Source organism: Sciurus carolinensis, chromosome 5, assembly GCF_902686445.1.
Source record: "Sciurus carolinensis chromosome 5, mSciCar1.2, whole genome shotgun sequence".
NCBI classification, from domain to species: Eukaryota; Metazoa; Chordata; class Mammalia; order Rodentia; family Sciuridae; genus Sciurus; species Sciurus carolinensis.
Window position 1 is genome coordinate 149,162,188 of NC_062217.1, and position 22,114 is coordinate 149,184,301.

Consider the following 22,114-nt stretch of genomic DNA (forward strand, 5'->3'; position numbering starts at 1 on the left):
GGTGGATGAGATGAGGGAAGCAAGAGAAGGAGATGGACAGAACAGGACAGAATGGGGAGGAAATAGGAGTCCAGGTTAGAAATTTGGGGAGGTAGAACAAGGAATCTTGGGGTCAAACAGCCACAAGAGCAATAAGGATCCTTTCTGGATTTACAGTCAAGGTGCTTCCCTTATGGAGACTGCTCTGGTTTGGGTCAAAAGTGGGATTTGTCTTTGTCATTGAAAAAACTGGAAAATGAGGAGATTTACATCTGCGTTTTAGTACTGTCACTATATAGCTACTTATGCCTTAGAAATCTCTGAGTCTCAGTTTCCTCATCTGCAAAATGTTGACAATATTTTCCTTCCTTTCTCAGTTTTTTAGTATTGAAAAATCATAGATGTGAAATATATATTATATGTGATTATACATATATAAAATTACAATAATATATGCATATATGTATATATAGTGTAGATATGTGATGCATACGGAAGTGGTCCAGTGTGGGTGAGGGAAAGGGTTTCTGTCGGAGGGATGAGTTGGCTGTAAATTAATTGCTAAGAAACTTATTTAATAGAAAAACCACAGGAGACAATTATCTCTTTTGAGTTAGAGTGGGCATGACAGATTGAGCCATGCCAGATCTGGCTCTCATAAAGATGGAGGAGCCCACCTTCCCTTCACTTATAGTTGTACAGGTAAAGGAGGACAAGAAGGAGCTTCTTCTGTGAGAAACAGGATGGGATGGAGTTAAGGAAGCCATTTGCTCTAGAAGTTATCCCAGGAGGACCAGCAAATTCTGGGTGGTGAGTCACTCTGCACAGATACCATACATACGCCAGGCGATCTGGAACAATCTCTCAATGATTGACAGTCCCTGAAAGCCAGATTTTTGTGTCTGATGGCTCACCAAGCCTGATTTTAATTACTGGTCATGGATGGCTTCCCGCACAATAATATATGCGTATATGTATATATAGTGTAGATCTGTGATGCATACGGAAGTATAAGGCCTGGGCAATCAAAGTGTTGCCATTGTCTTGGAGATGAGCTTTTGGACTGTCTCAGACTCTCTTTGCTCACATGGTTTTTTATGTAGCAGGTGGATGTTCGAGTCACAGGAGGAACAGAAGGCTCTTCCACGGCAGCAGACTCACAAACTAACTTATACAAAATATATAATTGGATTTTAAAATATTTTAATCTTCATATAAAATACAACAGTTTTATATTAAATAATCTTCATATAAAAGACAATTGAGTGTCTCTGCACTTAATATTATATTTATAATATTTTCTGCTTTGGTAGCACATGGACGGCCCCCACTCAAAGGAGTTTATAGTTTCCTGAAGAGACAGATTTGCAAAGGGTAGTCACAATGATGGTATGTTCAAATCACAGAATGCCTGAAGGCAGAAGCAGCAGGAGAGTCACCTCATTTGGAAACAGTAGGAAGGGCAAGAGGGAAGAGGGTCAGAGAAAACATCACAGAGGAGGAAGTTGGACTCTGATCTCACCCCTGCGGTTTCCTCTGCCCGAAGATCCTTCCCTCTCTCGTCTTGTCCTGTTCCTGCTCAGTTCAAAGGCCAGCTCTCCACATAATGTCCCCGTCACTCAAAGAATGAATGTACTTTGCACTTTTCTTATGAACTGTCTCCTGTTACCTTGTGTCACACTGTAGAAATTTGCCTGTGTGCAATTAACCTCCTCTACTAGATTTTAAACTCATTAATGGAAGGTGCTGCCCTCTTACGCATTTTCGTATCTCCCACACAGCCTAGAATATGGCTGACACACAGTGCTTGTTGAATGAAAGATTAAAACCTAATAGAAGGGGCTACATCATTGTTTCCCATTCTCACAGATGCTTGGCTCTTCAAACTTCGGTAGCTGCTAAATTAAACTGCTATTTCTATTGCCCAAATAATAGAAAACTTTAAAACAACAACCACTCTTCCTAAAGTCATCTCCTCTAGTCCCTTGTTGGCAGTAAACATGTTTTATAATGCTTTAATGCCAGTCAATCCATGGGGCTGGTATGCTGTTTCCTGCTTTTTTAATAAATACTACATTCTCATTGTCAAAGTCCTAGACAACATGAATGCAGAACCACTGTACCCATCAGCAGAGTAAAACCCTCAGCACAGTTGCCTGCTGCAGCAGTGGAAGGAGGTAAGAAGCAACTCAAGTCTTGGAAGATGGTGCCTTACATACTCTTTATAGAAGGGGTCTTCCTCTATCTAATAGTGGGGGGTAATCAAATGCTTTCAGCCTTTTAACATAAATAATAAGTTTGTTAAGGTCTTGGTAAGTAAACTCAAATAACAATCAAATTTATGGGAGAAGTGTTGCAGCTTATCCTCGGCCTTTGGGAATCCTCTTGAGAGCAGACACTGAGTTGAGCAGGGCAGTGTCTATTCATTGACTGTTCAGGGGACAGTTATTGGGCGCCCCCTCATGTCAGACAATTTTCCAAACTAAGCTCCCATCCCATACGGAAACAGTTTGATTCTTCTCCAGAATTTTGTGGGAAGAATATACTAGCCTACAAAATAGGGTTTGGTTTTTATGTGCTTTGGTCTTCCCCATATCAATTCAGTCTTCTGCATTTATCTTAATAACATATCTACAAAGATGAAATCAGAAAATTATAGAAACCTGGGAGAAAGTCTGTCCATATTGGTTTATACACCCCCTGTGTTAGAAACTAGCCTGCATCTTCCCAGATTTAAGATTGGCAAAAGGTAGAACACACATTGCAGATATTCCTCAGAGTCTGTTGTCCCCTGTCACTCTAGTTACCTGGACATATTGTGGAAACTGGGTTTGGGATCAAAGTTCACTCACTGGTTCAACTGGGGAGCCACTGCAAAGAGCAATCTTTATTAAGAAGGAAAAGAGGCCAAGATCTGCATATCCTAGTAAGACCATGGATGTGTAGTCTTAGGACCAAGTTGTGAAAAAAAGAAGAAAACATTCTCTTCGTGGAGACAATAGCATAACAGCTGCAATTTTTAAATATTTTCTTCAAGATTCCACAAAACACTATTAAAGATTTAGTTGCAGGAGATTGGAAGGAAACATGCAGGAGCTGACTTGCTTGGCTCTCAGGACAAGGCCCTGTACTCCACATGAGCCACTTCTGAGCCACAGGCCTCAGAAGGAGGGTGAAAGGGCCTCCTGACATTCCTGGGATGAGGATGGGGAATGTCCCAGACAGTGGCAGGTCCTGAGACTCAGTGGGGTTGGCTGGTGCTGCTGGGGAGTGGGGGCAGAAGCACAGCTTAGAGCAGGAATGGATGGGAGCTGCCTCTGCTGCTGTCAGAAGCTCCTCCTTCCCATTTGGTGAGACTTGGGCTTCCCTGTCAGTCTCTGCATACTTGCCCACCCCATGCTCCCTCTGGGACGAAGTGGACCCCAGACCCCTTACAGTCCTGTACCTGCTATAACCTGGACAGCTTGCATTCATTTATTTTGGCTTCAGAATCTTTGCTGTTTCTTTCTCCTCTGCCCTGGTAATTAAATGAATGAGTCAATAAAAGAAAAAGATATTGGTCCTCTGATACTTTTCCAATATCAGTGAAAGTCATACTTTCTAATCTTTTATATTCATCTATACTATTTTTTTTTTTTTTTTTTTTTTTTTTTTTGCAGTGCTGGGGATTGAACCCAGGGCCTTGTGCTTGTGAGGCAAGCACTCTACCAACTGAGCTATCTCCCCAATCCCATCTATACTATTTTTAAAGATCCTATATTTATAATCTGTGTGACCACAATGAGCTTAAGCCCAAATTCAAATAAAATATCTAATTCAACCTCAGCCAGACTGGGCTGTGTCAAGATTTCACTGACAGGTGACAGTAAAATGCTTCCTTTGTTCAACTGAGTGTCCCTCCTCCCAAAGTCTCAAAATATTAAAATCCTAGAATCTTTGAACTGGAAGGGACCTTTGTCCATGTAACTATCCCTCAGTCCTGCCACCTTTAAAATTATCCCTTTTAAATGAAGCTACGTCCCAGGTCCTGCCAAAATGTTTTGGTTTGCCTCTTTGTAACCCAATAGCTTGAGATTGTTGTGAGGTCATGGGTGTGGCTGGAAAAATTACTCCCTGTGACCAACAGCTCTTTCCTCACCCTGCACTGCTCTCATGCTGTTTCTAATGAATAAAACATAGTCACATGACATCTTGTACTTTTCCTTTATTCAGTTTATACTGGTAATCACTTCCTTTGTGTGATCAGAGAACTATCCATTGTATATGGTTAGAGATAATGAGAAAGAGCCATGAAGAAGCTCCTGAACTTGCTGAAGTGTGGAATGGGACCCTGTTAGCTATGGGATGGTGAGCACAAGTCCTAGACTCTGGGTGCACAAAGTATTCTGTGTCCTTCTTTAACAAGCTTATTTATTTATAGGACAGACATTCCCATTAACTTTCTTTTTCTGGGAACAAGTGACTATGTTCCTGTCAAAAGAAAGGAGGGAAGAAAGGAAAGAAGAAAAGAAGAAAGGGAGAGAGAGAGAGAGATTCAGAACATTTTCAAATTCACTTTTCACAAAAATACAAGCTTTGGCCAATTTGAAAATTTGAACTTTGAGTAAACTGAGCATGAATCTTGGTTTTTGTAGAGCAAGGTGAATCTCGTGGAAGATCAGGTACATCGAAAACAGTGAGGGTCAGCCTGGATAGAGCTGGGACTGTGACATGCTCATCCTGAGATGTGGAAGGGACTTGGGGCTGCTCTAACCAGGTCAGACTATCTCCAATTGCTGACATTTGGCTCTAATGTGACTGCTTGTCATGTGCTGGTTATTCCCGTAACTGAATTATTCCTGTGCCAACTTGGGTTATGAAATGTTTATCAGTAATTTTATCATATTGTGACAAAAGGCACAGACAGGCCAAGAGGACTTTTCAAATGCTACTTTCCTAATTTCTGTTTTTAGAAAAATAAAATGAAAAACAAAGTTACCAGGAGGATTCTCAGCAGGCCACCCTATCATTTGAAGGATCCCAACAAGAAAACAAAGAGCCCACAGATGTGGGTTTATAAAGAAAGCAATAGACAAATACAATAAGATAAAGTTACAGCCTTCCTTTTACTTTGCCTTATATGCCTTCCTAGCCTTGAAGGCAGGGTTTGAACTTAGAATTTTCAAACTGCTCAGAATTACACAGCACAAAGCAGAACTATGGGCAGAGCTGGTTCCTGACCTCTTCCTCTAGCCCTTTCTAGAAGGAGGATTCTTTGAGACCATGGAAATATCCCATTCTTCACCAAATGGATGCCTTCCTCATTGCTCTTGGGGTCCAACACAACCCACGGAGCTGCCTCTCTACAGGGGTGTGCTCCTTACTCCACTCAGGCTCCAGCACCCAGCTTCGCATTCTAGGTGTTTCTGCCCCACAACCCAACCTCCATGAAACCACCTGCTCTGATTATCTAATATCATATGAATTAAAATTGTTTATGAGGAAAAGGAAGGAAAAAGGTGGAGAGAGGAGGAGTGGGGAGGGAAGGAAGAGAGGAGCAAAGGGAAATGAAAAAATAGAGGAAGGGGAGAGAAAGAACCATATTTAAATGTTCACTTTCATTACGGAGAATATGGGAACAGTCTGAATTCATGGTGATTCCCACATTAGAAAATACTTTTTTTGAATCTGAAAATTATAGGGGCTAACTGCTCACATTAACTTTTTTTTTTTTTTAATCTTTTTGAGCATTTTCATTTGCATTGGGAAGAACAGCAGGTCTCCAAATCAGCAGGTATTACTAAATTGCTCCAGTCAGAAAAGCTGTTCATTTTAAGTTTTTTTTTTCTTTTAGGTATATGTATATATTTTTTTACTTTTTATTTTTTATTTTTACATACTACGTTTTGATTCATTGTACACACATGGAGTACAACTTTGTTTCTATGGTTGTACACGATGTAGATTCACACCATTTGTGTAATCATACATGTGATAGGATAATGATGTCTATCTTATTCCACCATCTTTCATACCCCCATCCCCTCCCCCATCTCATTTCCCTCAATATAATCCAAATTCCCTCTGTTCTTCTCTAACCCCCACCCCGCCACACACACATTATGTATCTTCATCCACTTATCAGGGAAAACATTTGGCCTTTGGTTTTTTGGGATTGGCTTATTTCACTTAGCATGATATTCTCCAATTCCATCCATTTACCTGAAAATCACATTAACTTAATTATTCTTCCCTTTCCCATTGGTAAGAGAAGTTCACATTGTGATATTCTTTAAATATGAAAAACCGAGACAGGTGTTTCTCTGTGTCCTGTGGTAAAGGGTTTGCTGACCTAGGATGAAACACTTTCAGGGTCAAGTCTGTGGTCATCTTGTCTCTACTACCTTTTTCTGGTGAGCTCCTGCCTCTGGTTTAGAAATGATAGGTAGAGGCAGCGCCTACACAGTGTGATTTCAGGGTTGTTGCGAAGTCCCAAATACCTGCTGGGGAAAAACATCTCTCATTGATCTGGCACATCTACACTCTCCCCTTCTGCATACTCTGAAATTCCTATGCTTTGTCATCCATTCTGTGAAGTAAACAGACAAAACACACCCCTAGAATACAACTCCCAGAAAAATCCTTATTATAATGCACATCGGTTGCCTAAAAAACAGCAGTCCTTTACACATCTCCTACTGAAGATTTATGCATCCAGTTCAAGGAACAAATCCCTGTTGAAAACCCCCTTGGGTCAGGTTCTGCTAGGGAGATGGCAGTGAAACAGACAGACATGGCCTTGTCCTCAGGGAGCATCCTAGCATGAATATGATGAAAGCACAGGGTGGGAGAGAGCCTGATGTAGGCGGCTAGCCTGGTAACCTTCTGGACACTTGAAAAAATGGGAATTAGCTAAGTGAATTTTAGTTGGAGAAGGGACCGGAAGTGCTCTAGGCAGGGAAAGGAATATTCTCAGGCTCTAACAGTGGAGGATCTGGGAACTGACAGAAAAAGCAGGGAGGGTGACCAGGGAGGGGGTAAGGACTTAATTAAGCAGGGAGGGGCTGTGTCCCAGAGGGTCTTCAAGGTCATGGTAAGAACACTCCATCCCAAGGACAGTAGAAACCAATGAAGTGTTTTCAGAAGAGAGGTGACACGCAGAGTTGCATTTTTCAAAGATCTCTGTGGATTTAGTAAGGTCAGTGGATCACAGGGTCAAGGGTCAACCAGTGAGAAAGTGGTTTCAATGATCTAAGTGACAGATTCTGATGGCAGTGGGATGCAGAGAAGAGAATAAATGGCAGAAAAACTTAGGAGTGAGAATTGATAGGACATCATGATTTAATGCAGGAGGGAGGAATAGTCTAGAATGATGGTAATATTTTCCTTGGTAGTGTTTATTCTTATAACAATTATGACTGACTACTAATTTGAGCAATTATTTATTTAATACCAGCCTCCCACAAGATTATAAGCAACCCAAGGACAGGGACTCATCTGAAACACCTTCCCCTTACTTATATGCTCTTGCAGAGTGTGGCACATGACAATGTTTCAAAACGACTTATTGGCTAAGTTATAGTTTTGGTGATAAGCAACTGGAATTATGGTGGTATTATTCCTTGAGTCAGGGATGAAGGAGGAAGAACTTTAGAGGGTGATTTTAGTTTTGCCTGGTGAGTGGCAGCGCCTATGAGACATCAATGTGGAAATGTCCTGGAAACTACTGGAAATGCAAATTTAAACCTCAGGGAAACAGCATGAGCAGGCAGATGTGGGAGTCCTGAGCACAGAGAAGGCAATCCAAGCAGTGGAGCATATTGAGAAGGTGGGCTAGAGTGTGAAGAGAAGAGATCCTTGGAGAGCTCACTAGGAAGCAATGATTAAGGGCTGTGCAGAGGAGAAGCAGCCAACACAGGAGACTGAGAATGGGTGGCTAGAATATTCTGGGTTAGAGACAAAACCAGGAGAAAATGCAGTCCTAAGACAAGGGAAGAATGAATGAAAAGGAAAGAGGAGTCAATAGTTTCCAATATTTCTAAACCCTCAAACAGTGGAGGGTATGGATAGCCAGTTTCAATACAGTGTGGAGAAAAGCCAGAGTGAATCAAGGTGAATGTGGAAGGAGATAAATGGATTTAGCAAACATGAGCAGCTTCTCATTATTTGATAAGATTAACCAAACTTTATCTTTTTTTGTTTTTCCTCTGCAATTCTGGAGAATCCAGGATCTCACCCATTCTATGCAAGAGTTCTACCACTAAACTACAACCCCTACCCTGACACCAGCCCTCAATGTCATCTTTAAAGGCTTTATTCAGAAAGGATAAAATGAACAATTTGAGTTTCTTGAAAAGAGATAATGTTGAGCTTGACCTTAGTCTAGCCCTTAATGAGCAGAAAACATGGAGGCTCAGGGCCAGGAAGGGCCCCAAACAAGGAAGGGATGGAGGTAACTGTCTATTACATCATTTTGACTTAGGTTGGCCTAATCTTCACCTTCAAAGAAGGTCAAAGGACTTATTCTCAGGACCTAACCAACCAAGAAATTCCACCTCTCACAGACAGATCCTGGTAAGGTCCTTACGCAAACAGCAAGAAGATAAAGCCCTCTTGAGAAATTTAAGCACATTTCTGTAAGCTTGGCAAGCTCTCCTTTACAAAGAAGTTATCCAGCAGGGAGAGCAAAGCATATTAAAAACAACAAGACCTCTGTCAGTTGAGAAATAGAAATGAATAGCTCAGCTCTTTTTGGCTCAGGGATGTGATTGGTATGTGTCCTCATTCTGGACTCTTATCTAGTTATAGGGATGGTGGGAGAACTAATCAGACCATTTGTGTGAGGTGCTTAAAACCTTAACCTCAATGATAAAAATATAGGGTGACACTTCCTTTCCTAAGGGTTGACATGTTAAACACTAACACACAGGGCCATTTACCACTGCAGGGTTATACATTCAGCCCATTGCTGAGGAGATGCTGCGGAAAATGAAATGATAAAGTACAGATTCTCTTCCTTCTCTCAAACTTCTAGAATTACATGATCAGAAAAAGTTGTCACAAAAAGTGCCTTTCCAATCCCTTAGGACAGACAACCAGACCCTCAAATCACCCTGACCTCTGAGCTCTCAAATTGGCCTCCTAGTGGCCTTGGATCCTGAAAGTCCTGATGTCTGGAGCCTGCACACTCTGCTGCTTCTCCTGGCAGCCAGTTCTGAGTTCTGTGCTTCCTGAAGGCCGCATCTGTCTAGTCTGAGTCCCTGCATGCTCTGTGTCCCACCCTTTTCACCACCTTGTAATCGCCCCTACCATCGAACCGCTGGCTCAGAAGAGGGTAAAGCTGATTGGTGTGGAAATCTGAGCTCAAGAGGGCAGAGAGCCAAATCTCTACCCAGAAAGCAGTGCGTCCATGGCACATAGGTTCTTAGTGATAGGTATGTTAGTTTAGAAATTAGGCCAAATCAAGGAGAAAAGAAACAACAGGAAAGCTGTTCTTTCCACGTGCTTTCACAACTGCAAACATGTTTTTGTGTGTCTGTGTTTCTCACAAAGCTCTGCTCCCGGTGGATATTTGTGATGAGGATTAAGGGACTTAGGATAAGCCAAATATACCCAAGATTGGAGTTCCAAAAAGATAAGTCTTCATTTCTCTTCATCTTTACCCATGTATTCTACTAAGGAAAGTTTTTCTGGACACCACAAACACCTTCTAGAACATTTCCATCTATCAATACAATGTAGTGGACAGTCCTTTAAGTCTGATCCTGAAATTCATTTATTCAATAAATATGTATTATGTTCCTTTTTTTCTAACATTGCACCAAGCACATTGGATGGTAATATGAATTAGGCATGATCCTTGACTTCAACAAACTTCTATGTTAGTAATAACTAAAGAAAAAAATTCAAAGGATTCTGGAGACCTGAAGCATTTTCTGGAATATTAAGGTGATTACACATGGGTGTCCTTTGTAAATAAATGCCATCCTCTTATCCTCTATTATTGAAATCAAGACTCTGAATCCAAATACACCTGTGTACACAAAAACCTTAAATGATTAATTATACCGTTAAAGTTTAAGCTGGTTCCTTCAGCCCCAGCCATCTTTCAGGCTTACAGACTGTGCTTTTCCACACTACTGTAGAGTTTCTCTCCACCATGTGGCGCTACTGTTTCAAGTGCTGTTGGCTAGCCAGTTCAGAGTAGGACAAATTTTGAAACAAAAAGAATGAGAAGGGATGGGGAGGGTGCCAGAAAAGTAGGAATAAGGAGAGGTTAAAGAAGAAAGCAGGCTATCTGCCACCTGGGGATTCCCAGGTAACCCCCATCTGATCCAATTCTATTAGGAAAGTTATGTTCTACTCCCAGTAATTCATTGTGGTTTGATCCAGTAGTTCTGAACCCTGGCTGACCACAGAACACTAGGAAAACTTCCCCCCACCCCACCGTACCAAGGATTAGACCCAGGGTCTCTTAACCACTGAGCTACATTGCCAGCCTCCCCTGTCCCTTTTTAATTTTTTAATTTTGAGACAGAATCTTGCTAAGTGGCTTTGGGCCTTGCTAAGTTGCTGAGGTTGACTTTGAACTTGGAATCCTCCTGCCTCAGCATCCTGAGCCACAGACCAGGAAAACTTTTTAAAGATACATATCCCAAAGGGGATCCAAGATGGCGGACTAGAGGGAGGCTGTGTTCCTTGTCACTTGTAACTCTGGTTTCAAGCAGAGGATATCTGTTTCTTGGTAAGGCAGTTTTGGCTGCTTATCGATCCCCTGATGTTTACCCCATTTGTCCACTGTGATCCCCTGCAGTATGCCTGCATATCGATACCTTTTTTGAGTGCAGATTGCTCACTGTCAGGCGCCTATCATCTGCCATTTGCCTGCCTCTTGCCTGTCCATCGCCTGCCTTACACCTATCCATTACCCACCGCACAAGGTTCACCTCCCGATCGTTCGACAACAGTCAGCAAACTGATCGCCGACCGCCAGTGGAGCACCAGCTGCCAGCTGTTGCCTGGAAGTTCACTGTTACAGTACCTGCAGGTTTGATTACATGTGACTGCCGCCATTTTGAGACAATAGCCCGGCCCCATAGGACCTCTGGCCAGACTGACTGAGTTCTGTCTCCAGGATCACTCAACCCGACCAATCACTCCCTGCCTCCGGGGCCATCACATCGACTGCCTGCTCCCTGCCGCCAGGACCCCTAGACCAACTGACTGCACCCTATCACCGGGACCCCAGACTGACTGATTGCACTCCACCTCCAGGATCCCAAAACCACACCAAACACACTTGACCTCCAGGACCCCTACTTGACCAACTGCACCCCACCTCCAGGACCTCCAGCTCCTCCAGCTAACCACATCCACACCCTGAGCTGCAGCTCTGCATTTGCCAACACATTTGGAAGCCAGAGCAACCATCTTGGATAATCCTGGAAGCTGTAGCTCAATCTTTACGTGGGGCAAATCCCATCCTGAGACGCCTGCTGGAGGCTTGAAGCTCATTATCAGGTACCTCTCATGCATCAGGGTACTGAACACTGGGAGGTTTCATTACTATATGACTATTATACTGTAGATTTTCTTTTTTCTCCTTATTGAAAACATTTAAGTTTTTATTTCTTTACTTTTCTTGCTCTCTTTTCCTTTTGTTTACCTGTTCCCTCAGAGTCTCTTTCTCCCTTTTTGCATGCCAACATCCAATATCTTTTGATTACACTCTCGCCCTTTCTATTATCTAGAACTTCTGTATATTCTTTTCTTATCCCATTAACAGCCACATTCTACATCTCTCTGTATCCTCTTTGTCCTCCATTTGAAACTGCAGACCTTATTGCAAATCTGTTTGTTTTACTGAAGATAATATTTGAACTCATTCTGTTTATTATCACAACATTGTTATTGTCCTCATAGGGGCTATTTGGTCTAGGATTGCATAGTGTCTGAATTGGGCACTACTAATATTGATCTCCCCTTAAAGAAAGGGTTTTGGAAACCTATACGGCCACTATAAGCCTATAGGGGGAAATCTGCAATACCCCAGATCTACACTGCTAGAGGGGAAGATACATGAGCAACATGAAAAAATAAGGGAAGAAAATGATCCAAACAAATCTAGATTCTATATTAATAGAATCCAGTGACAGTATGTTAGAAGAAATGTCAGAAAAGGATTTCAGATTATACATGATTGAGATGATTTGTGAAGCAAAGGATGAGATAAGAGAGCAAATGAAGGCAATGAATGATAATACCAATAAACTGAAAGAGCAACTGCAGGAAGCAAAAGATCATTTCAACAAAGAGATAGAGATTCTCAAAAAAAAAAAAATCCTTGAAACGAAGGAAACAATAAACCAAATAAAAAACTCAATGGAAAGCATCACCAAAAGACTAGACCACTTAGAAGACAGAACCTCAGACAATGAAGACAAAATATTTAATCTTGAAAATAAAGTTGCCCAGAGAAGATGGTAAGAAATCATGAACAGAATCCCCAAGAACAGAATAATGAAAAGACCAAATTTAAGAATTATTGGGATTGAGGAAGGCACAGAGATACAAACCAATGGAATGAACAACCTATTCAATGAAATAATATCAGAAAATTTCCCAAACCTGAAGAATGAAATGGAAAATCAAATACAAGAGGCTTACAGAACACCAAATGCACAAAATCACAACAGGTCCACACCAAGGCACATTATAATGAAAATGCCTAACATTCAAAATAAAGATAGGATTTTGAAGGCCGTGAGAGAAAAGCATCAGATTACATATAGGGGGAGACCAATACGGATAGAAGCCAACTTCTCAACCCAGATTCTAAAAGCTAGAAGGGCCTGGAACAACATATTTCAAGCTCTGAAAGAACATGGTTGCCAACCAAGAATCCTATACCCAGCAAAACTAACCTGCAGATTTGAAGATGAAATAAAATCCTTCCATGATAAACAAAAGTTAAAAGAATTTACAAATAGAAAGCCTGCACTACAGAATGTTCTCAACAAAATATTCCATGAGGAGGAAATGAAAAACAACAATGTAGGTCGGCAAAGGGAGGAACTACCTTAGAGAAAAACCACTCAAAGGAGAAACCAAGCCAACATAATAAACAAAAATAAGCCAAATGACTGGGAATACAAATCATATCTCAATAATAACCCTGAACATTAATGGCCTAAACTCATCAATCAAAAGACATAGACTGGCAGAATGGATTAAAAAGAAAGACCCAACAATATGCTACCTTCAGGAGACTCATCTCATAGAAAAAGACATCCACAGACTAAAGGTGAAAGGATGGGAAAAAACCTACCATGAACATGGACTCAGTAAAAAAACGGGGGTTTCCATCCTTATATCAGATAAAGTGCTCTTCAAGCCAAAGTTAGTCAGAAGGGATAAAGAAGGACATTTCATACTGCTTAAGGGAACCATAAGCCAGGAAGACATAACAATAGTAAATACAAACAATGGTGCACCCCTGTACATCAAACAAATCCTTCTCAATTTCAGGAATCACATAGACCACAACACAATAATTCTGGGTAACTTTAACAGCACCACTGTCACCACTAGAAAGATCTTCTAAACAAAAACCAACCAAAGAAACCATAGAATGTAATAACACAATCAATAACCTAGACTTAATAGACATATATAGAATATTCCATCCATCAACGAGTGGATTCACTTTCTTCTCAGCAGCACATGGAACCTTCTCGAAAATAGACCATATGTTATGCCTCAAAGCAGCCCTTAGAAAATGCAAGAAAAATAGAGATACTGCCTTGTGTTCTATCAGATCATAATGAACTGAGAGTAGAAATCAATGACAAAATAAAAAACAGAAATTACTCCAACAACTGGAGACTAAATAATATGCTATTGAATGAAACATGGATAACAGAAAACATCAGGGAGGAGTAAAAAAATTCTTAGCGATCAATGAGAATGATGATACAACATATCAAAATCTCTGGGACACTATGAAAGTGGTACTAAGAGGAAAATTCATTGCATGGAGTGCATTCCAGAAAAGAATGAAAAGTCAACAACTAAATGACCTAACATTACAGCTCAAAGCCCTAGAAAAAGAAGAACAGGATAATGGCAAAAGTAGTAGAAGACAGGAAAAAATTAAAATCAGAGTTGAAATCAATGAAATTGAAACAAAAGAAACAATTCAAAAATTGACAAAACAAAAAGTTGGTTCTTTGAGAAAGTAAACAAAATAGACAAACCCTTAGCCACACTAACAAAGAGGAGAGAGAAAACTCAAATTACTAAAATTCGTGATGAAAAAGGAAATATCACGACAGACACCACTGAGATACATAACAAAATGAGAAGCTACTTCGAAAATCTGTATTCCAACAAAATAGAAACTACCAAAGACATTGACAAATTTCTAGAGACATATGCTCCTCCCAAACTAAATAAGGAGGACATACACAATTTAAACAGATCAATATCAAGCAATGAAATAGAAGAAGCCATTAAAAACCTACCATCCAAGAAAAGCCCAGGACCAGACAGATTCTCAGCCAAGTTCTACAAGACCTTCAAAGAAGAACTCATTCCAATACTTCTCAAAGTATTCCAGGAAATAGAAAAGGAGGGTACCCTACCAAACTCATTCTATGAAGCTAATATCACCCTCATATCCAAACCAGGAAAAGACACATCAAGGAAAGAAAATTTTAGACCAATATCCTTGATGAATATAGATGCAAAGATCCTTAACAAAATATTGGCAAACCGTATCCAAAAACATATTAAGAAAATCGTGCACCACAATCAAGTGGGGTTCATCCCTGGAATGCAAGGATGGTTTAACATCTGTAAATCAATAAACGTAATCCATCATGTTAATAGACTTAAGGATAAGAATCATATGGTTATTTCAATTGACACAGAAAAAGCATTTGACAAAATACAACACCCCTTCATGCTCAAAACACTAGAAAAAATAGGGGTAGTAGGAACATACCTGAACATTGTAAAGGCTATTTATGCTAAGCCCATAGCCAAGATCATTCTTAATGGAGAAAAACTGAAACCATTCCCTTTACAAAGTGGAACAAGACAGGGATGTCCTCTTTCACCAATTCTATTCAACATTGTCCTCGAAACTCTAACCAGAGCAATTAGGCAGACTAAAGAAATTAAAGGGATACGAAAAGGAAAAGAGGAACTTAAGCTGTCACTAAATATCCACTATATTTAGAGGATCCAAAAAACTCCTCCAGAAAACTTCTAGGCCTCATCAATGAATTCAGCAAAATAGCAGGCTATAAAATCAACACACAAATCTAAAGCATTTTTATACACAAGTGATGAACCAGCTGAAAGGGAAATGAGGAAAACAACTCCATTTGCAATAGCCTCAAAAAAAATAAGTTCTTGGGAATCAATCTAACCAAAGAGGTAAAAGATCTCTACAATGAAAACTACAAAACACTGAAGAAAGAAATTAAGGAAGACCTTAGAAGGTGGAAAGATCTTCCATGTTCTTGGATAGGCAGAATTAATACTGTCAAAATGGCCATACTACCAAAAGTGCTATACAGATTCAATGCAATTCCAATTAAAATCCCAATGATGTACCTTACAGAAATAGAGCAAGCAATTATGAAATTCATCTGGAAGATTAAGAAACCCAGAATAGCTAAAGCAATCCTTAGCAGGAAGAATGAAACAGGGGGTATCGCAATACCAGAACTTCAACTATACTACAAAGCAATAGTAACAAAAACGGCATGGTATTGGCACCAAAATAGACAGGAAGATCAATGGTACAGAATAGAGGACACAGACACAAACCCAAATAAATACAATTTTCTCATACTAGACAAAGGTGCCAAAAATATGCAATGGAGAAAGGATAGCCTCTTCAACAAATGGTGCTGGGAGAATTGGAAATCCATATGCAACAGAATGAAACTAAACCCATATCTCTTACCCTGCACAAAAATCAACTCACAGTGGATCAAGGACCTTGAAATCAAACCAGAGACCCTTCATCTTATAGAAGAAAAAGTAGGTCCAAATCTTCACCTTGTTGGCTTTGGATCAGACTTCCTTAACATGACTCCCATAGCACAAGAAATAAAAGCAAGAATCAACAACTGGGATAGATTTAAACTAAATAGCTTTCTCTCAGCAAAGGAAACTATCAGCAATGTGAAGAGAGAGCCTACAGAGTGGGAGAAAATCTTTGCCACTCATACTTCAGATAGAGCACTAATTTCCAGAATATATAAAGAACTCAAAAAACTCTACACCAAGAATGCAAATAACCCAATCAACAAATGGGCTAAGGAAATGAACAGACACTTCACAGAAGAAGATCTACAAGCAATCAACAAACATATGAAAAAATGTTCACCATCTTTAGTAATAAGAGAAATGCAAATCAAAACTACACTAAGATTCCATCTCACCCCAATTAGAATGGCCATTATCAAGAATACAAGCAACAATAGGTGTTGGAGAGGATGTGGGGAGAAGGGTATACTCATACATTGCTGTGGGGTTGCAAATCAGTGCAACCACTCTGGAAAGCAGTGTGGAGATTCCTTAGAAAACTTGGAATAGACCCACCATTTGACCCAGCTATCCCACTCCTCGGCCTGTACCCAAAGGACTTAAAATCAGCATACTACAGCAAAACAGCCACACCAATGTTCATAGCTGCTCAGTTCACAATAGCCAGATTGTGGAACCAACCTAGATGTCCTTCAATTGATGAATGGATAAAGAAATTGTGGTATATGCAATGGAATATTACTCAGCTATAAAGAATAATAAAATTATGGCATTTGCAGGCGAGTGGATGAAATTGGAGAATATCATGCTAAGTGAGATAAGCCAATCTCAAAACACCAAAGGACGAATGATCTCACTGATAAGCAGATGGTGACACATAATGGGGGGTGGGAGGGGGACAAGAATGGAGGAAAGAGGGACTGTATAGAGGAAAAAGAGGGGTGGGAGGGGTGGGGGGGAGGAAAAAATAAAAGAATGAATCAAACACCATTACCCTATGTAAATGTATGATTACACAAATGGTATGCTTCTACCTCATGTACAAACAGAAACAATATGTATCCCATTTGTTTAAAAAAAATACATATCCCAAGTTTTATCTTAAGAATCTCTGATTCATAAATTTGGGGAGAGGCCCCAAATATCTCTCTTTTAAAAATATCAGGAAAACTATTGGTGCATCATTTATACAAGATATGGAAGGAAAGAAGCTATTTTAAGGGGAATGGTCCTTGTGAGACTCTGTGAACATAGCTTGTACTTCTCAATTAAATAACAATAGCTTACTGAGAATTGGCTAGGTGACAGTGAGTTCTCTAGGAAATGGGTGCACAGTTTATTTAGTAAGCTGATCTATCCCCTTTAGGAAACTGCCTGCTGAATGGACTCTATTCAATGTTTCTGCAGCCAGTTTCAGGCAGACTGTGACCCAGCAGATTAATGTTCCCTAGATCAAGACCCACCAGCTCCCTTCCATAGGCCATGCATTCCAGTGAGGGAACAGGGGATCAGACTGTCTTTAGCATCCTTCACACCTGTGTTTGATTCCTAACTCAACCTCTCATTCACCTGGGTAAATAAAAGTTTTCTAACCCAAACAAGCACACCTACCTCTGAAGGCTGCTATAATACCAAATGAGATCTGGTGGCCTCCTGAGAGCCCTGGTTGGCACATAGTGGTCAATAAGTGCTAGTTCATAATAGTAGTGGGGATAGCCTTATCACTCTTTCTGCTGCCTTGGTCTCTACAACTTCCCTCCTGTCCTGGTCTTGGTGATCTGACCCTCTGTGTACATGTTCTTTCCAGGTCCTAATGCCCTACTCTCTGGACAGCTGCTTGGCCTTGCCTCCAATAACCTGTAGAGAAAGGAAAGCAAAAAAAGGGTCCTTCCTCCCCAGAATCAAGGCAGGTGCAGAACATAAACATCTTTGTCCATTCTTCCTTCTTCTTCCCACTCTCTGCTCTGTCAAAGTGATATCCTAGACCTGACCTGAGCAGGAGTTGTCACAGATTGGTGGGCAACAGATCACATGTTAAAGTGGGAACAGATGAAAGTGCTGCTTCCTGGGAACCTTGTGAGAGTCTGATTAAATTCACCTGGTATTGAGCCCAGGCATCCCCAATTTAACAATTCCCTAAGTCATAGCAGCAGAAACAGCCTGTAAAATTGCCTCATCCCAGGGTATGCACGTCAAGTCTTCCAGGGCCCAAGTGGGCAAGTCGCAGATGTGAAGGGACAGGGTATAGGACAGGAGTGAGCTGGGCTTTCCAAATGAAGCTGGCAAGTGCATGCCCTGTGTATCTTCTTTACCTGCTTGAAATCAAGCAGGTAAAGAAATTTGAAATCAAATTTAAATGCATTTTGGTATAATTTTCTAGGCAAGTAAAACTTGTCTCTGAGCCCAGAAAAGGAAAGGGTCTTGCCCAGTGTGATTCACTGTGTTGGAGCAGAGCCCAGAGCCTCCTGCTGAGGCTCCCTGGTTGTCCTGCCCTATTCCAGCCTCTTGATGGAGCCCAATAGCCTCCTTCATTGGCTCAAGACTAAACCCCAGCTAGGGAAAAGGAAAAGCATCATTGAAACATCCCAGGTCAGAGGGTTTCTTTACCTTGACTATTCCCCGATCAGGATTTTCTTAAAGCAAAGCAGCCTGGAGTTTCCTACCAAGGTTTTTGCACCATGGCCCTAAGGGCCAGGGTCTTTCAGACTGAAGCCAACATCTTCAAGTGCTTTTGAAGAACCTGCACACTAGGTAAATATTTATTTTAAAGCAACTAGAAGCACTTTGTATCCTTCCTGAGAAAAATATCCATCAGTAACTGTGATCAATAAAAGGAACTATCAGTTTACATTAAATTTAAATGCATTTTGGTATAATTTTCTAGGCAAGTAAAACTTGTCCTTAGACATATCCCCAATATGTTTTTAAGTGGAGAAACGAAATTGCAGTAAAAATGTAGATAGTAAAGTGATAGGAAAATGCACATGTAGTAAAAGGATAGACAATGCTTGGAAAGATATGGACTTGACTCTAACAGTAAATACCTCTGAGGAATGGGACTGTGGAGAGGAGAGGAGTTCAGTTTTATTATACAGACCTCTGGACTTTTTTTTTTTTTTTTAAGAACTAGAATGTATCATTTTTGCACATTTTTTTACAAAAGTCAGATAAAGGTATTTGATAGATGGCAATGATGATGTCACAGTTAATCTCCCCAAATCCCCACAAAACACTGGGAGAGCAACTGCGTAGCAAACTCCAGATCCATGGAGCATGTTTTGCAGAACCCTGTGAGCCCCGTATACCAGCAGGTGAGAGCAAATCAACAGTCACAAGTTCTGCACCACTGCAGCCCAGTGTCACGCAGTTTCTCCCATTCTCTAGATGGGAGAAAGCAGAGGAGGCCATGAGACATCTGACGAACTCCAAACTGCAGAACCCAGTCTACCATCAGGAAGATGAAGTGAATCAATTCAATAACATGTAGTTAAACTGGAGGACTTTGGCCTAATCCTATTGGGGTGAGGGAGTGTGCACAGCCCACTGTAAAATCTGCCTAGAGCAATCTATCCCCTAAAAACTTTTGAGTTGCATTTCAGAACATGGTCACACACAGAGGAATAACTTCTTGGAGTAGAATCAAAATTAAGCAGAATTAGGATCATACAGCCAAGGAAAGAGAAGGTCCACTTTTTTTTCCCCCTTGGGTGGTACTGGGGGATCAAACAACCCGGGGGTGCTTTACCACTTAGTTGAGTTATATTACCAACTCTATTTATTTATTGAGACAGGGTCTTGCTAAATTACCAAGAGTGGCCTCAACTTGTCATCCTCCTGTCTCAACTTCCCAAGTAGCTGGGATTGCAGATGTGCACCATCTAGCCTAAGTTATCCTATTTTAAAACACAATACTCATATCTCCCCAAATTTCCAGGGAAGCTGATATCACATAGGAAAAAGCCACAGAAAAGTATCAAGGACAAATCCAACCAAAAAGTTACTATAAGGAAAAGGAAATTAAGAAGCAGCATAACATTTCTATAGACAATGAAAGCCTATCAGAAATTTAAAACTGTTATACTTTTCTTCAAACCAAATGGGAAAATATTTTTAAATTATTTAAGACTTGAAAAAATAACAAATCAGAAAAACTCACAAGTTAAAGAACTAATGAAAGAATTGGAAAGAAAATAAAGATATTCAGAAATAAAGACTAAACTACCAAGAATACCAAAGTAAATCAACACAACAGATAATACCTCAGGAGAAATAGGTTTTAAAAAAGAGAGAAAATTTAAAACCAAAAATGAATGAAAAAGGCTAAAGAGAAAGTGACAAATATTTAGATAAAATAAAAATATACAACACATGGATAGTGAGATGTTTGCTCTTGTTGGAAGAGATCTCAACTTATGAGAATAAGCATTTAATCATCTTACTTTTTTTACTTTAACTTTAAAACAAAAAAACTAAAAATTCATTCAGTGGGCTTTCAGTTGTTCCAATGTTTAGAACGTAAACTTTATTTCTTAGAAAGCCATCTCCTAACTAGTTATAAAAACCAAAACAATAACAACAAAATAATCACCCAAGAAGAAGAAAAGAACAGTAATAAATCAGCATTCCCTCTATCTTGGGTTGATCCAGATTTCATGGGTCTGAAGCTTATACACGGTTGGGAGCCTTTTTTGAAAAAGAATACAAAAATATCTTGTTCTTATAAACTTTACAAAAGCAAATGGTAGTTTAAGGGACCTTAAAAGAACCTTATGGCAAATCCGCCTCTGCCCATGTCTACATCTCACACCAGCATGGGCTGTCCTCTGACTTTTTAATTCCTCACAGAGTTTCACTGGGCCCTCCTCCCATAACAGATGCATAATTGTGCACTTAAGTTTTGGTCACAGTTGTCAAAAATCTCAGGGACATGATACTATATCAAAGTATATACCGTATAAAGCTGGAAGAACTGTGGCAGGCATAAATATTGTCTCACAATAATGTCAGGAGCTGTGAAGGAAGAGAACTAAGGGGGAAATCATGGTTTTCAGTCATGAAAATGCCTACCATGGCCATCTTCCCAGTTTCATCTCCAGATTTCTTCATCTTCCTCACTGCTCAATTTCCAGTTTCACCCCTTACCTGCACCCCTCACTACCTTGGTGCTCCCCAGGCAAAGGCAAAACTACCTGTTTGCTTGTCTGATTTACCATTACTATATGATTGATAAATATTTCTCGAATCTAATGGAATCTTCTGATACCTTCAACTTTCATATGCTGCTGGAAATATAGAAATGTAGAAATGTAAAATGTTACAACCACTTCGGGAAATTTTGACAGTTTCTTAAAGTGTTAAGCATGTGTCTACCAAATGACTCGGCCATTACATTCCTATTTATCCAAAATGGTTAAAGGTATGTCTATAAAAGCATAAGCCTACTGCTATGGTATGGCTCTTGAATGTTCCCAAAGGCCTGTATGTTAAAAGTTTGGACCCCAGGGTGGTCTCACTGGGAGGTGATGGAACTTTTAAGAGGTAGGGCCTAGGGGGAGGATTTTAGGTAATTGAGGAGAGTGCCACTGAAGGAAATTATGGAATCCTCAACTCTCTCCTCTCGTTCCAGCCATAAGGTGAGCAATTTTGCTCCATCCACAACTCCTGCCATAATGTGCTGCCTTGCCACAGACTTAAAAGCAACAGGGTCAACCAATCATGGACTGAAATTTCTGGAATCATCAGTCAAAATAAGCTTTTTCTCATTATAAGTTGATTATCTCAGGTATTTGTTATAGTAACAGAATACTGATTAACACAATGTCCATATGTACCAAATTTCATCACAGTTTTATTTATAATAGGTACAAAACTAAAAACCCTCCAAATGACCATCAAAAAGTGCATGAGTAAAGAAAAAGTGGTGGTATATTTTTACAATGGAATATTATTCACCAATAATAAGTGAACTATTGATAAATGCAACCACATGGAAGAATCTCAAAATGTTATACTGAGTGAAAACACCTAGATGAAAAGATTATATAGTGCATGATTCCATTTATGTAAAATTATACAAAATGTAAACTAATATATA